The sequence below is a fragment of the Nuphar pumila genome, chromosome 5 (genome assembly GCF_984573655.1).
Source record: "Nuphar pumila chromosome 5, dmNupPumi1.hap1.1, whole genome shotgun sequence".
Taxonomy (NCBI): domain Eukaryota; kingdom Viridiplantae; phylum Streptophyta; class Magnoliopsida; order Nymphaeales; family Nymphaeaceae; genus Nuphar; species Nuphar pumila.
The window spans coordinates 103960458-103975926 of record NC_143253.1 but is presented as its reverse complement, the minus strand read 5'-3'; the positions used below and the strand labels follow the sequence as shown (position 1 = coordinate 103975926).

Here is a 15469-nt window from a genome sequence, read left to right as displayed (position 1 = left end):
AGCCTTATAAACCATATATGCATGCGTGAATCACTGTGACATTCTTTGACAACCTTAGAACACATATCTGCATAATTGAATCACTATAAATTTTTTTCCAGTCTTAGAACACATATCTGCATAATTGAATCACTATAATTTTTTTTCCAGTTTAGAACACATATTTGAATTCTGTTAATGTCTTTTAGTTTATTGTTAGTCTATGTGTCATTCAACCATTTTGTATTAGATTAGGTGCATTGTATATAATTTATTTCATTATATTTTGTTTATAAATACTAACATTTTGGTTCTCTTGTAGGATGCTGTAGATGATCAGCGCAGAGGAGCTAATGGAGGCATGGAGAGAGGGGCAGATCGAGAAAATGAAGCGGATGATGCCCAAAATCTTGGCGAGGATTAGAGTCGTTTGTTTAATTTGTTTGACGTACTTGTAACTAATTATAACTTGGCAAGAACTATATTTGGTTGTTAAAGTTTGCTTAACTTAGAACTTATGTTAAATTTGTTTCACCTGCATATGTATTTTTTATGTGTACTTTTTTTATAAGCAGGTTATATGAATTGTATAGCGAGAAATTTTTCTCAAGTTTCAAAATATTTTTAAAAAAATAATTTTTTTATTAAAAATTAGCAACTGATAACAGTTGTCGCTAATCTGTCGCCAATTTGAAGCAGTCATCGATTTGCGACGGAATTTAAGTTGTCGCTAATGGTCGTCGCCAAAGTGGCGACGAATATATATCCCTCGTTAAATAGTAGCGACGGATTAAATTCCGTCACATAACCAAATCAGTCTCTAATTAGCGTCGGACATGATCCGTCGCTAAGCCGTCGTTACTTAGCGACGGATTGGCGACAGATAAATTCTACCACTGTTTAGCGACTAGGGTTATACGATGGACGATATCTATCGTAAATCCGTCGCTAACGTATTTAGCAACGGATTAGCGATGGATAGCGTCTGTCGCTAATACGCATTTTTCTTGTAGTGACTCTTAAAAGATCCTTCTAATACATTAGATGATCCAAGAGTCTATTTCTATAAAAGCAAGCAGTATGGTAAAAATTTTGAAAAAAGAAAAAAACTAATAAAAAAGTTGGTTCATACTAATAAACATATTTGGTTGGTAAATATATTTTAGTTACCCTATATATATATATATATATATATATATATATATATATATATATATATATATATATATATATATTGGAAAATGGGTGCATGCTAAACCAATTTGGTGCTAAACTGCATGCTAAATGGGTTTATTTGGGCTTCTCCAGTGCTTTGTATGTAGTTTCGGCCCCATAAATATGTTGGGCATGGTCGATTTGCTAAGAATCCACACTTTGATCATGTGTTTTCAATTTAAAAAATGATATTTGAAGCCTAACAAATTTACAAATATTTTGGACAGTTGATTTTTTGAACTTCATAAAATTAACCTACCCATGTGTTGGAATCAAACTTTTCCAAGAGTTGATCTTTATACAATCAAGTATATATATCATATATATCCAGTCAGAATTTAAAAATAAAATAAAATAAAGCCTGAAAAACTTATTTAGCACCAAATTGGGTTAGCACTGGCCCATTACTCTCTCTCTCTCTCTCTCTCTCTCTCTCTCTATATATATATATATATATATATATATATATATATATATATATACACGCTCCTTTTTGGGCATTAGCAAAGAGTACCCATGCTCACTGGAGCTCTGCTCATCTGGTAAGGGTAACTTGTAAATATCACCAACACAAGTTCGAAACCCGTGGGTGGTGTCCCTTGCTGAAAGGTGGAAGCTGAGGGTACAAACCAGTGGGCAGGGAGGACCTCATGGGTGTTACCAACAGGCAACCAGCCAATGTGTGGTCAGTGATGTTTTTATTTTCCTTAGATTATCCAAAAAAACAAATTCAACCAGGCTCGTTTTTTCATGTTATCGATTTTTTGCATATAAAAACTTTCTAATCAGGCATTTATTCTTTTAACGAATTCTGAGTGACTGCTCTCATTACTATGATTTGCCATATGGAGTCAAGTTCTGAATTTTTAGCACAATATGCTCTCTCTCTCTCTCTCTCTCTCTCTCTCTCTCATGCATACAATACTAATTAGTGCAATCTCACCTACTGATGCATTTTCATCAGAGATCTTAGCATATAGACCGGATAACCAAACACAGCTTATTTAGTAGTACAAACATCTAACAATTTATAGGTAAGATGCCTTCTTTTGATATTTACAACCTCGTGCAATTGGATCATTGTTGAAATTTATTTTGATATCTAAATTTATCCATTAAAAAAACGTTCTAAAGCAAAGGAACCATGGGAAATGCATCTGTGCAGTCAGATGTACTCAAAATGCAAGTCGTGTGTGCGTGAATGCGTGTGTGCATAGGCGTGCGCAGCAAGTTTACAGTTTATTGATGAGCTTATTGTTATTGTCACATTTTTTAAGTAGAAATTTATCACTATGTAATGTCGGTGAACCCAATACTCTTGGTGAGTAGATGAGCACATTATTCTTTCCACTGTTTCTAAATTCCAAGTAAAAATCTATGATGATCTAATATTCTTGGTGACCAATTCGATAATAGAACGAGCCTAAATGAAAATTCAACCAGATCCTCCTAGGCAACCCAATATGCTCAGAACAGAAAGAATTAAGTAGTTGGATAAAATGCAAAAATATGGTTGAATTACAGAAGCAAGTTATACAGAACCCATTAGCCAACCAGACCGTGGACGCGTTTGCTTCCAAGGTGGTGGGAAATTGGAAATAATACAACCTCGTCTTAATAGGTGGCCAATGTAATTCCTAGTTCTACCAACTTTACCTCCACTCTACCGAAGAAAACAAGTCCCATCCTATCCAAACACGGCCTGAAATATAAAAAGAAGAAAGGTTTCTGGTTCAGAGGTTTTGGTGGGTATACCCAAAGAAACCAATTTTCCCAAAAGCACAGAACCAAACACAGAGTGGCTCTATTGTTGGCATCAGAAATCAAGACAACAATATCAAGAGAGAGAGAGAGAGAGAGAGAGAGAGAGAGAGAGAGAGAGAGAGCAATATTTTTCCATTACATGAACGTGTATTATTTCTCGGCTATACAAACAAGAGAGAGACTGGTAAATACCATCTTTCCATGATGCGCATCACATGTCGGCTCTGTACAGAAGGAAGAACGCAACGACACGACGAGCTCTATGGCCGGAATCCAGGGGGACACAACCGCTCCCTTCTTGGTCGTGTTCACGAAGTAGGAAGAAGGCATAAATTAGGGAGGAGGAAGGGGATCAGAAATTTAGAAGTTGACTCTCTGGGCCTTCAACGGCTTGGTCCGAGAATAGATGGAGGCAATCGACGCGAACCGGCGTTTCCGGCGAGCGAGCGCAGGAGCAACAGCAGCGGCATCGCCCTTTGAGATCTCGCTGGTGGTGGTGGGGTCGGCGTCGCCGCTAAGATGGACGAGTTGTTGAGCAGCGGCGACGTCGGGGTCCGATGGAGGCCTGAAGGGAGGAGGAGGGAGGGCGAGGGAGGACAAGATTGGTGGTGAGGGGTTTTGGAGGAAGGGCTGTTGCTGTAGGCATGTGGCCATCAAAGCGCCTAGCGCCATTAGAAGAAAGGAGTTTGTGCTTGAGAGATCTTTTAGAGATGATCGATGGTAGGGGACGGGACCGATGGTAGGGGACGGGACAAAGGGAAAGGGTGAGGCGGGGAATCAAGGGTTCAGGATTTCGAGAAAGATCGAGAGAGAGCACAAAGATTTTAAGACGTGCAGGGGATTCAAAGACTTTAGTGAGAGAAAAGAGGGGGCGACAAAGGGGGATTTTACACCATCTAGAGAGAAAAAGTAGAAATACAACATACGGAAGCGTTTCGACTTTTTGAGAGATTTTGCCGAGAGCGAAGAATGACATATCACTTTATTTAGAGAGAGAGAGAGAGAGAGACCACAGAGACGCGTTTATAGTTTTTACGTAGAGAGAGAGAGAGGTGAGAATAAGGATCTGTTTGGGAGCCAGCAGTCGGAGACAGCTCGTTAGGCAACTAGGAAATCCACAAGTAGTGTGGATTTGAAATTTCCAAGGTAGCCCGTTTGGGAGCACCACAAAATTTCCGGCTATGGATTTTACATATCCACCATCAGCTGTTTGGGTTATCAATTTGAAACTCAGATTTTGCAAATGCCTTTGGCTCCCAAAGGGTATTGGTGTATTTGGATTTTGGACCTTTCTTTGCGCTCTCTGGTTCAAGTATTGTGTCTTTTCTTGCCAAGTGAGAGTAATTGAGTCCAGCTAAAATTGAGAGAGAGTACAAGGAGGCCCTTATTTGTTTTTTGGCCAAACACGTTGACAGATATTGGCCTGAAAAAGGCTAGAATCATGCTCTTTCCCGGCCAAAAAAAACAGAGATAGAGAGGGCTCTAGGGCGGTCACCAACATGACCTCCGTTCTGGGCCAGGCCAGAGAGACAGAGAGAGGGCCCCGTTGGTGTAGTAATTGATAATTACCACCTCCTAATGAAGGCAGTCCTTTCATGGATTTGGAGGTATTTGCTATCTCATCACCCTCCACAACCAGTTTTCCATGCTTCCAAACAGCGTTAGATGTTGTGGAATCCACAACATCCACGCTAGGGGTCACATTTGGTCATGTACTCGCCATGACCTACAAAATTTTTGTTTTTTTTTTGTTGTTTTTCATAAAATCAACCTTACAGATGTGATCTACATGTTTCACTTGGTGGGGAACAGCTTTTGAATCGTCCAATTACGACACCTAGGTAGAATTTTATAAGACTTCAATAATCACTACAAAAAAACAGTTGATTAGCGACGGAATTTAGCGACGGAGTTATATCGTCGCTACTTAGCGACGGATTAACGAGAGAAATGAATCCGTCGCTATATTTGTAGAATTTTACGAAACTAGGGACAGATTATATTCCCTCGCAAAATCCGTCGCTAAGTAGCGACGGATTGTGCGAGAGAATATTTTGTCGCAATAAATACGGCAGTTAGAGACGGAATTGCGACGGCTAAAATTCCGTCGCAACATAGCGACGGCCTAGGCGACGGAATATTTTCTGTCGCCATTTCGTTTTTTGAATTACGATGGCTTAGCGACGGAATTAATCCGTCGCTAAATGTCGCATTACCCCTAATCCCAACCCTCTTTTTCCTTTCTCCTTTCTCCTTTCGCTGCTCCCGCCCGCCGCCCTCTCCCTCCTGCCGCCCTCTTCCTTCGACCGCCCTATACATCCCGTCGACCTCTCTGCCGGCCCCCACCGTTCGCCGGAATTCGATCTCCGTCAACCTTCCGCTGCCGCCACCGCTGCCCGGAGCAACTGCAGGTATTTCACCGTTAAATGGATTGGGGGCCGACCCCCTGCGTTTTCCAGCAGGGGGTCGACTCCGCCAGGCGGTCGACCCCGGTAGGGGGTCGACCCCCTGCCGTGTCTGGCCGGGGGTCAACCCTGGTTGGGGGTCGACCCCCTGCCGTGTCCGGCCGGGGGGGGGGGGGGGTCGACCCCCCGCCATGTCCGGTCGGGGGTCGACCCCCCGCCGTGTCCGGCAGGGGTCAACCCCCTGCCTTGTCCGGCAGGGGGTCAACCCCTTTTGATGTCCGGCAGGGGGTCAACCCCCTGCCGTGTCCGGCCGGGGGTCGACCCCCTGCCGTGTCCGGCCGGGGGTCAACCCCCTGCCTTGTCCGGGGGTCAATAAAGTGTTTCAAAATGGTGCATTCTCTCTGAAATGTTTTAACAATTTGCCAAAATCCTCTTATTCTCGACTTTTTAAAGATATTTTTGTTCTGCAATTAAATATAGTATGATTATCGTAAATTGTTTTTGTGAACATTACACAAAATATGTAAACCTTCTTTAATTAAGCACTCTTGACGTATGCTCGAAAATATGGTATGACCTTCCCAAATAGTTTTTTGCATCATCCCAAAATGTGTTAACATATACTCCAAAACGTATGTCCACCAATATGCTATGATCGTCGCAAATCATTTTTGTGAATGTCGTTCAAAATGTGAACCTTTTTTAAATAAACACTCTTGAGGTACGACTGTAAATATGGTACAATTGTCGCAAATCATGTTTGTGAATGTCATCAAAAATCTGCAAACCTCTTTTAACTATATTTCTCATCGTATGTATGCAAATATGATATGATTGTCGCAAATCATTTTTGCAAATTTCACCTAAAATATGTGAATCTCTTTTAACTAGTTTTTTCAACGTACGTTCGCAAATATAATACGACATTCGCAAATCATGTTTATGAATGTTTTCAAAATCTATGAACCTCCTGTAACTAAATAGTTACCTTTATAAATCATTTGTTTAGAGTGAGATACCATTTTTTTTCATGGTATTTGATTCACCTCCTGTAACTAAATAGTTACCTTTATAAATCATTTGTTTAGAGTGAGTTTTTTTTCATGGTGACTTCATTTTAAAACATCATTTTTTTTGTGCAGATTTCTCAACGGAACTCGCTTGTGCCCCGCCACCCGTGGTAAGTAAGTGACAAAAACAATGCAAATCGGGTAAATACCCGTGGTGAGTAAGTGATGCAAGCGCATCACATGTTATTTAATTTATTGAATGTAACACTTTATTGTTCACACACTCACTTAGTTGTTGATATCTAGGACTGCTTTGTTGGAGTTCGGAGATCATGCAGAGCATGATTTTAATGTATGAATATGGAAGTGTTCTTATTTTTGGAGTACGGAGTCCATGCTAGGCATGGTAGTAGTTAGTGGGATATTGAAGTGTGTTTGCTGCAGGTACATGTTTGAGATTTGTTTGATATGAATTATTTCGATGTATTGCAATGTTTGATGTAATTGTATCCATGCTTACATGTAGTTACTTTCAATTTGATTATGTCTACCATGTGAAATTGTATACTAAAAGCATGCTTCAAATGAATGTATCGTGTCATGAATAGTTTGCACATGAAAATATTAAGTTATCAATGCATGCATCATAATTCTTGTAATTGTATGACATCATATATTGCATGATAAATTTAATATTTTCTTCATCATAGCATTCTGATGGTTCTCTTTTAACTGGTTAGGATACTATTCGCAACATCATACGACAAAATGACTGCAAACCGTGAATGGATGTACCGTAGGATAGTGGACAATGAGTTATCGCATGAATATATGGATGGTGTTGATAGTTTTATTGAATTTGCAACGGCAAGTGTCAGTACAGTAGATCCCACAGGTCGGATTAGGTGTCCCTACAAGATTTGTAAGAATAATCGATTTGTAGAACCTCATGGCGTTAGACATCACTTATACAGGAAGGGTTTTGTGAGTGATTATCAGAACTGGACGTTTCATGGAGAAGAATTTAAAAACGATTTTGATGCACGGGTGAATGTGGTGCACGATAATCCATATACGAATTTGATATTTGATGCCGCAGGAACAGAATTGGGTTCTGCTATGAGTTCTAGTGATGTAAGAACTGCCATAGATGAAGAATCACCAAACGATGCAGCTAGTAGATTTTATTATTTACTTAGAGATGCTGATGAGCCACTTTGGAACGGTTGTGAGAGTCACATTATCTTATCTGCAGTTCTTCAACTAATGAATTTGAAGTCCGAGTATAATTTGAGTCAATCATGTTTTGACCGTTTGTGCATGATTGTGAAGAGTATGTTGCCTAAAGATGAGAAATTGCCACAAAATTTCTATCGTGCGAAAGTTATGATCAACACTCTAGGTATGGGTTACAAAAAGATTGATGTTTGTCCAAATCACTGCATGTTGTATTTCAAGGAGCAGGAAAACGACATATCATGCCCGTCATGTGGGCATCCTCGGTTCAAGCCAAAGACAAGAGGCAATGGTAGCACGAGATCAAAGGAAGTTTCATACAAGTCGCTCAGCTACTTTCCTATCACTCCTAGATTGCAGCGATTGTATATGTCTTCAAGGACAGCTAAACACATGAGATGACATGCAAATAAAGTTCGACACGATGAAAACAAGATCACACATCCTGTTGACGCTGAAGCTTGGAAGCACTTTGATCGTACTTATAGAACTTCGCAATGGAAGTGTGAAATGTTAGACTCGGTCTATATACAGATGGATTTAATCCATTTGGGGGTAGATCAACTCCATACTCATGCTGGCCAGTATTTGTAACTCCATACAACCTTCCACCAAGCTTGTGTATGAAACATCCAAATCTTTTCTTGTCTCTGTTGATCCCTGGTCCGACCTTACCTGGCCAAAATCTTGATGTATATCTAAGGCCATTGATTGATGAATTAAAAGTACTATGGGATGACGGTGTTACCACGTATGATGCCCACAAAAAACAAAATTTCAACATGAAGGCCGCTATTCTATGGACAATCAGTGACTTCCCTTCATATGGTATGTTATCTGGTTGGAGCACACATGGGAGGTTGGCTTGTCCGTACTGCATGGAGGATTCCAAAGCTTTTAGATTGAGGCATGGAAGGAAGCATTGCTGGTTTGAGTGCCATCGTCGATTTCTACCCAGCGATCATCCGTTCTGACGTCAAAAGAATGCATTTAAAGCAGGCACAACTGAAACGGAAGGTTCATCCTTAAGATTGTCCGGCATAGAGATTCTAAGAAGATTGTGATACTTTCCAGATGTATTAACAGATGCCCGCAGTCCTACACCCTTCCGTGGATTTGGGAAGGATCACAATTGGACGAAAAAATCTATTTTTGGGGAACTACCGTATTGGCCGACCCTATTGATACGACATAATTTGGATATGATGCATATAGAGAAAAATGTGTTTGATAATGTGTTCAATACAGTAATGAATATTAAAGGAAAAACGAAGGATAATCCGAAGGCCCGTATGGATTTAAAATTAATATATAAAAGACTAGAATTGGAACTCAAAGAGTATAATGGCAAAGTACTGAAACCAAAGGCGAAGTACGTGCTCAGACCTGATCAAATAAAACATGTATGTCAATGGTTGAGACAACTGAGATTTCCAAATGGATATGTCTCTAACATTGTTCGGGCTGTGAAGATTGACGATGGACAGTTATATGGGTTGAAGAGCCATGATTGTCATATCTTTATGCAACGATTGATACCCCTAGCATTCCATGATATGTTAGACAAACCTATATGGGGGGTATTGTCTGAGTTGAGCGGATTTTTCAGAACATTGTGCGCATCGGAGGTCGTTGTATCAGATGTAAAGAATCTCGAGGACTCTGTCATCACCACTGTTTGTCTGCTAGAAAAGATATTTCCGCCAGCATTTTTCGATGTTATGGAACATTTGATCATACATCTGCCATATGAACTAAGGGTTGGTGGCCCTGTGCAATATCGATGAATGTACCCATTTGAAAGGTATATGTTTTTTTATATTTGTCTCTTTAATGACAGATATTTAAAATTTGAAATGTATATTATTGTCAGATGCATGTTCGACCTAAAAAAAAGGTTCGTAATAAAGCCAGAGTAGAAGGCTCTATTTGTGAGGCATACACTTTAGAAGAGAGTTCAAATTTCTCATCTATGTACTTCGAACCTCATATTCCAACACGTTACACATGCCCGCCCCGTAACGATGATGGAGAACAAGTAACTGTAGCTGACAAGTTGTCGATATTTCAACCACTTGGGCATGCATTTGGTAGTTGCCGATCAAGGCTATTGACAGATCGAGAGCAAGATGTAGCATACATCTATATTCTTTTTAATTGCTCAGCGATCGACCCATACATCGAGTAAGTATATGTATATGCAACTCAATTATAAATCCTTTTATGTTCTATATGTGGATACATGGCTCGGTAATATAAGTATTTGTGGTTTGCAGACGATTTGATCTGGAGTTGCAAAGCGAAGTTTCATATCTCACTGATGCAGAAGTACAAAAAGAACGTGAAACTAAGTTTGTGGAGTGGTTGAAACAGTTGGTAAAGAAGCTAACATAAATTTTGTACTTATAAACAACACTAAGTTACTTAATTGATCGTGATCACAATCATTGTTTATGTCTGTGCGTAGGTTCGCCATGGTGATGTTAAAGATCAAGAAATATGTGATTTAGAAAATGGTCCGACCAAAGTTGTGCAATGCTACAACGGGTATATCGTAAATGGTTATCGATTCCATACAAAAGACTACGGTATAAACAAATCAATGATAAATAGTGGTATGAGTGTCAAGGGTAGCAGCTACGGTGAAAATGAACATGATTACTACGGTGTTATAGAGGAAATAATGGAGTTGACTTACTTAGGCATGAATAACAGGGTTACGATATTCAAGTGTCATTGGTTTGATCCAACTACAACAAGACTCGACAAAGCTTCAGGCATTGTGGAAGTGAATCATAAATCCAGGTTTGGAACATATGAACAATTCATATTAGCCTCGCAAGCTCAACAAGTTTATTATACTTCATATCTGAGTATAAAAAAGTCAGATATAAATGAATGGTGAGCAGTTTGCAAGGTGAAATCCAAACTATACCCCGAGTATGATCAGTTACAGGAAAATGAGTTAGCTGAAGACAGTGATTACTATCAATCAGATGATGTCTATGACTTCGCTTATGGTCACGATGTTGCGCATGATATGCATGTCATATCTCCATTGGCCGATGAAACATTCATAGAGGAATGTGATCCAAATGATGTACCAAGTGGATGGGCAAACAATGAAGAAGAAGAAGAAGAAGAAGAAAGTCAAACTAGTGACGAGAAAGAATTCTCAAACTAGTGAGCAAAATCTTATACTACAAACCTCTACTTAAATGCATTGTAATACTTGATGTGAGTTGTATTGCAATACTTGGTGTGAATGATTAAAAATTTTATTTGAATGTATTGTAATACTTGATACGAATGATTCGAATGCATTGTAATACTTGATGTGAATGATTTCAATTATCTGAATGTATTATAATTTATGCAACGAATGATTTGAATTAGTGCAATACTTGATGTGAATGATTTGAATTATTTGAATGCATTGCAATGCTTGATGTGAATGACTTGAATGCATTGTAATACTTGATGTGAATTATTTGAATGTATTGTATGACATATGTTATTTGTTAGAATATGGTTCGTGGAGGTTATAGTGGTCGCTCATCCAGTAGTAGCCAGGCTCAGCCTTCATCTTCACGGGCTCCTGTGATAGGTATATCATATAACTAATTGGATGCTTGATTAGTTCAAATGCGCATTCTGAGAATTTCTAATGTATTTTTTACAGATGATGTTGCGCCTGTACACGACCCACCTACACCAGTTGATCACACAAGTCAAGAGCCAACACAGGAAACAGGGTCTTCTCTGGCTGGCACAAGAAGACTCATTCGAATAGTGTATATCGATAATCGACCGTAAGTATTTTGTTCTCAATTATTGCATATCTTTTAAATATTTTATATTGATATTTACTGTGTAACAATTCATGTGCAGCACAAGGTTTGAGCCACAAGAAGTAGTACGAGAGATTAAGAATTCACTTCTTCAACATCTACCAGGACCAGTTGCTCAATGGAAAGAGTACCCAAAGGAGGTGTTAGACAGATTGTGGTCCTCATTCATGGTATACAGTTGTTCCTCATAGTTAATGTGTTTCATAGTTAATTTATTTAAGCAATGTCTACAGAATGACTGAAAATATTTGTAGGCTTCGAATCGCTTCGCAACTACGGTGGAAGAAAATGATGCAAGGAAGGTGTGGCAGAAGGTGGCTGCCAATCGATTTGCAGACATGCTGCACACTATGAAGACTGCAGCAAAAAAAGCATCTGGCGTAGTAGATGATCCATTACTGTGGAAGGGCCATGGTCCTATTACTATCAGGAGAGATTACTGGGATGAAATGTGCGATAAGTGGGCGGGAGATGCATTTAGAAATCGCTCTGCGAAGGCTGCACAAAATCGATCGAAGATGCCCGAAGCCCATCTACACACAGGTGGATCTAAGACATTTGGGAGCCACTTAAAGAAAATGGTAACTCATCAATATATAATATTAATTTTATAAGTATTGTTGCAAACTTGTGTACTAAATCTTTGGTCATTTAACTTCGCAGGAATCAGAAAAAGGAGGCAGTGTACCATATAAAGATGTGTTTGTAGAAACACATAAACGGAAGACCACGGGAGTCTTCGTATCAGAGAAGGCGAGAACGACAACGGTATGTATTAATTCTATTAATAATCATTGCAATATATATGCAAGTTATCATAATGTTATCATTAATTATTAATGAATACTTTAAACATTATTTTGTAGGAGGCATATGAGCAACAGATGGTGGAGCGATATGGCGATGACGCTACTCAACATCCATCATTTGATCCTATAGCATGGGTGACTACAGCAGGTAAACCCAAAAAAGGTCGCGTGTTCAGGTTTGGGAGTAATATGAACACTTCACCAGTTATTGGTTCTTCCAGTTACGGCTCACTGACTTCTTGCGCCAACATAAGCTCCAAGCAGCCGACTATTCTTTCCAGTGATGATGTACGCCAGATCATTAATGAATCACTGAATAACTACTTCCAATACATTGTCGCCCCCTTTCTCCGAAATGAGATCAAGGCTGCTGTTCAGGATAGGGGATCTTCGATTCCAGGTCCCTCTCAGGTATAATCACATATTCAGTTTTTTGTCTGCCTTAGAACACATATGAGCATAATCGAATCACATATATAACTTTTTGCCTGCCTAAAAACACATATGAGCATGTTATAATCACATATTCAGTTTTTTGACTGCCTTAGAGCACATATGAGCATGCTATAATAACATATAGAGTTTTTTTAATGCATTAGAGCACATATGAGCATGCTATAATCACATATAAAGTTTTTTTGCCTGCCTAAGAACACATATGAGCATGATAGAATCACATATAAAGTTTTTTTTACTGCATTAAAACACATATGAGCATGCTATAATCACATATTCAGTTTTTTGACTGCCTAAGAACACATATGAGCATATTATAATCACATATTCAGTTTTTTGACTGCCTTAGCACATATATGAGCATGCTATAATAACATATAGAGTTTTTTTACTGCCTTAGAACACATATGAACATGTTATATATCATTTATGATAGAATCACATATAAAATTTTTTGCTTTGCCTGCCTTAGAGCACATATGAGCATGCTATATTCACATATTCAATTTTTTTACTGCCTTAGCACACATACGAGCATGATTGAATCACATATATAGTTTTTTGCCTGCCTTAAAGCACATTTGAGCATGGTAGAATCACATATAGAGTTTTTCTAGATGCCTTAGAACACATATGAACATGCTATAATCACATATTCAATTTTTTGACTGCCTTAGCACACATATGAGCATGATAGAATCATATATATATATATATATATATATATATATATATATATATATATATATATAACTTTTTGTCTGCCTTAGAGCACATATGAGCATGATAGAATCACATATAGAGTTTTTTTATTGCCTTAGATCACACATGAGCACATGATAGAATCATATATAGTGTGTAATTTATTTCATTATATTTTGTTTATCAATACTGACTGTTCTTTTCTTGTGTAGGCTGCTAGCGATAATCAGCGTAGTGGAGCTGAAGGGACAGATAAAGACAATGAACAAGAAGACGCACAAAATCTTGACGATGATTAGAGGACTGTGTTGAAGAAGTTCTATTTTTTTTATGTTTCCTAATTGTAATTGTTGAATTGTAAATAATTAAACTTCTTAATTTTAAGGTGGAACGATTAATTGTTGTAGATTCTTGTTATATGAAATTTTTTGTGTGGTTTGTTTTTTATTTACAAGAAATATAAATTATACAGGAAATAGAAACTGCTCGGTATTTAATTTTCAAAAAAAAAAATTTAAATTTTTTTTCGTGTTTGCGACGGATTAGCGACGGAACCATCCGTCGCTATTTATATTAATCTAGCGACGGCATAGCGACGGAAGTAAATCCGTCGCCAAGCCGTGGTCGCCGTTTAGTACCGGCGGATTGGCGACGGAATATAGCGCTCGTTATTCCGTCGCAATTAGCGACGGACCTGGCGACGGAATAATTCCGTCGCCAGTTAGCGTCGAAATATTCGCAACGTAAGCATACTGTCGCCTCGTTGTCGTTAATCTGTCGCTAACCATGTTAGCGACGGATTAGCGACGGAATGTGGTCGTCGCTAATCTACTACTTTGTTGTAGTGAATTGACAGCCTACAATGGACGATACTTTCAGTTCCCGGGTCATAAAATCATGTTTTTCAAAAAGTTCGGTTCCCACTATTTTGAACATGCAGAATCCATTCATGAGGTCAATTTGGATCAAAAACAACTTGTACATAAAAGATCCAAACTCGTTTGTACGTAATTACAAAACGGCATCAATTTTCTTGGATCACATCCATACGTTTGTACTATTTTGAACATTTAGAATCCATCCATGACGACAGCTTTTTTGCTGAATTCTGACGGTGCCTCACGATTCCAACCGGGCAGGCGCTCCCCTTTATTCCCAATTAATTAGTCACCATCCAAGCACATCCCCTGATCCAGTTGTTTCCACCTCTATGAGATCCACTCTTTTATCCAAACCAGTGACCATCCACCAGTTAAGACTGTAGGTGGGTTAGCCTTGTTTCTCACTTGGTCCAGCAGATCTATGACCCTTGACCTGAGCTCACTTTTAGATTTGTTCTCCTATTGTCTACCATGCAGCCTTAGCTGCATCTTACTATCATATTTTCTTACCGTGAATGAAGGTGTGATTCAATTTCCTGATCCCTAGCAAATAGGGATGCACATGAGCTGAATTGAGTCGAGCTTGGGCTGTTTAAACTTGGCTTGGTTCATAATCACTTTGTTCAAGTTTGGCTCGAGCTCGGAGCCGAGCTTGTAAGGCATTGTCCGAACTCGACTCGGTTTCAAGCTCGAGCCGAGCCGAGCTTAAACAAGATTTATTAAAAAAAAATTTGCTTAGAAACCTCTTCACATTAACCAAGGGACTTACCATTAAGCCAAAACATGTCTTTTGATTATTATTATTGAAAAAATTCTATGCATACTAAAAATTCTCAACGAAAAAAGGTGGGATTCAAACCCAACACATTCTTAATAAAAACTAATGCCCTACCCATTATAATAACAATGCATGCAGTTATGAGTTTTTTTGCAAAGATATTATATATATATATATATATATATATATATATATATATATATGGGGTTTGCAATGAACGAAGCCATATCGAGCCATATCAAGATATGATTCGACAAGTCATTCAAGCTTGGCTCGATAGCTCGGCCGAGCTTTATACACCAGTTCAAGCTTGGCTCATTTACGAAGTTGACGAGCCCGAGCCAGCTCGGTTATGTGTGCATCCCTAGCAGCAAGTAAAAAGG

General features: G+C 38.9%; 1 long non-coding RNA gene across 1 annotated transcript; it reads right to left on the bottom strand.

Annotated features, from left to right (window-relative positions):
• Positions 1-2694: 2694 nt before the first annotated feature.
• Positions 2695-3846, bottom strand: LOC149837989 (uncharacterized). Its single transcript, XR_016432150.1, has 2 exons — positions 3151-3846; positions 2695-2896 (listed from the first exon to the last, which is right to left on the bottom strand). It is a non-coding gene; the product is annotated as an uncharacterized LOC149837989 (long non-coding RNA).
• Positions 3847-15469: the final 11623 nt, after the last annotated feature.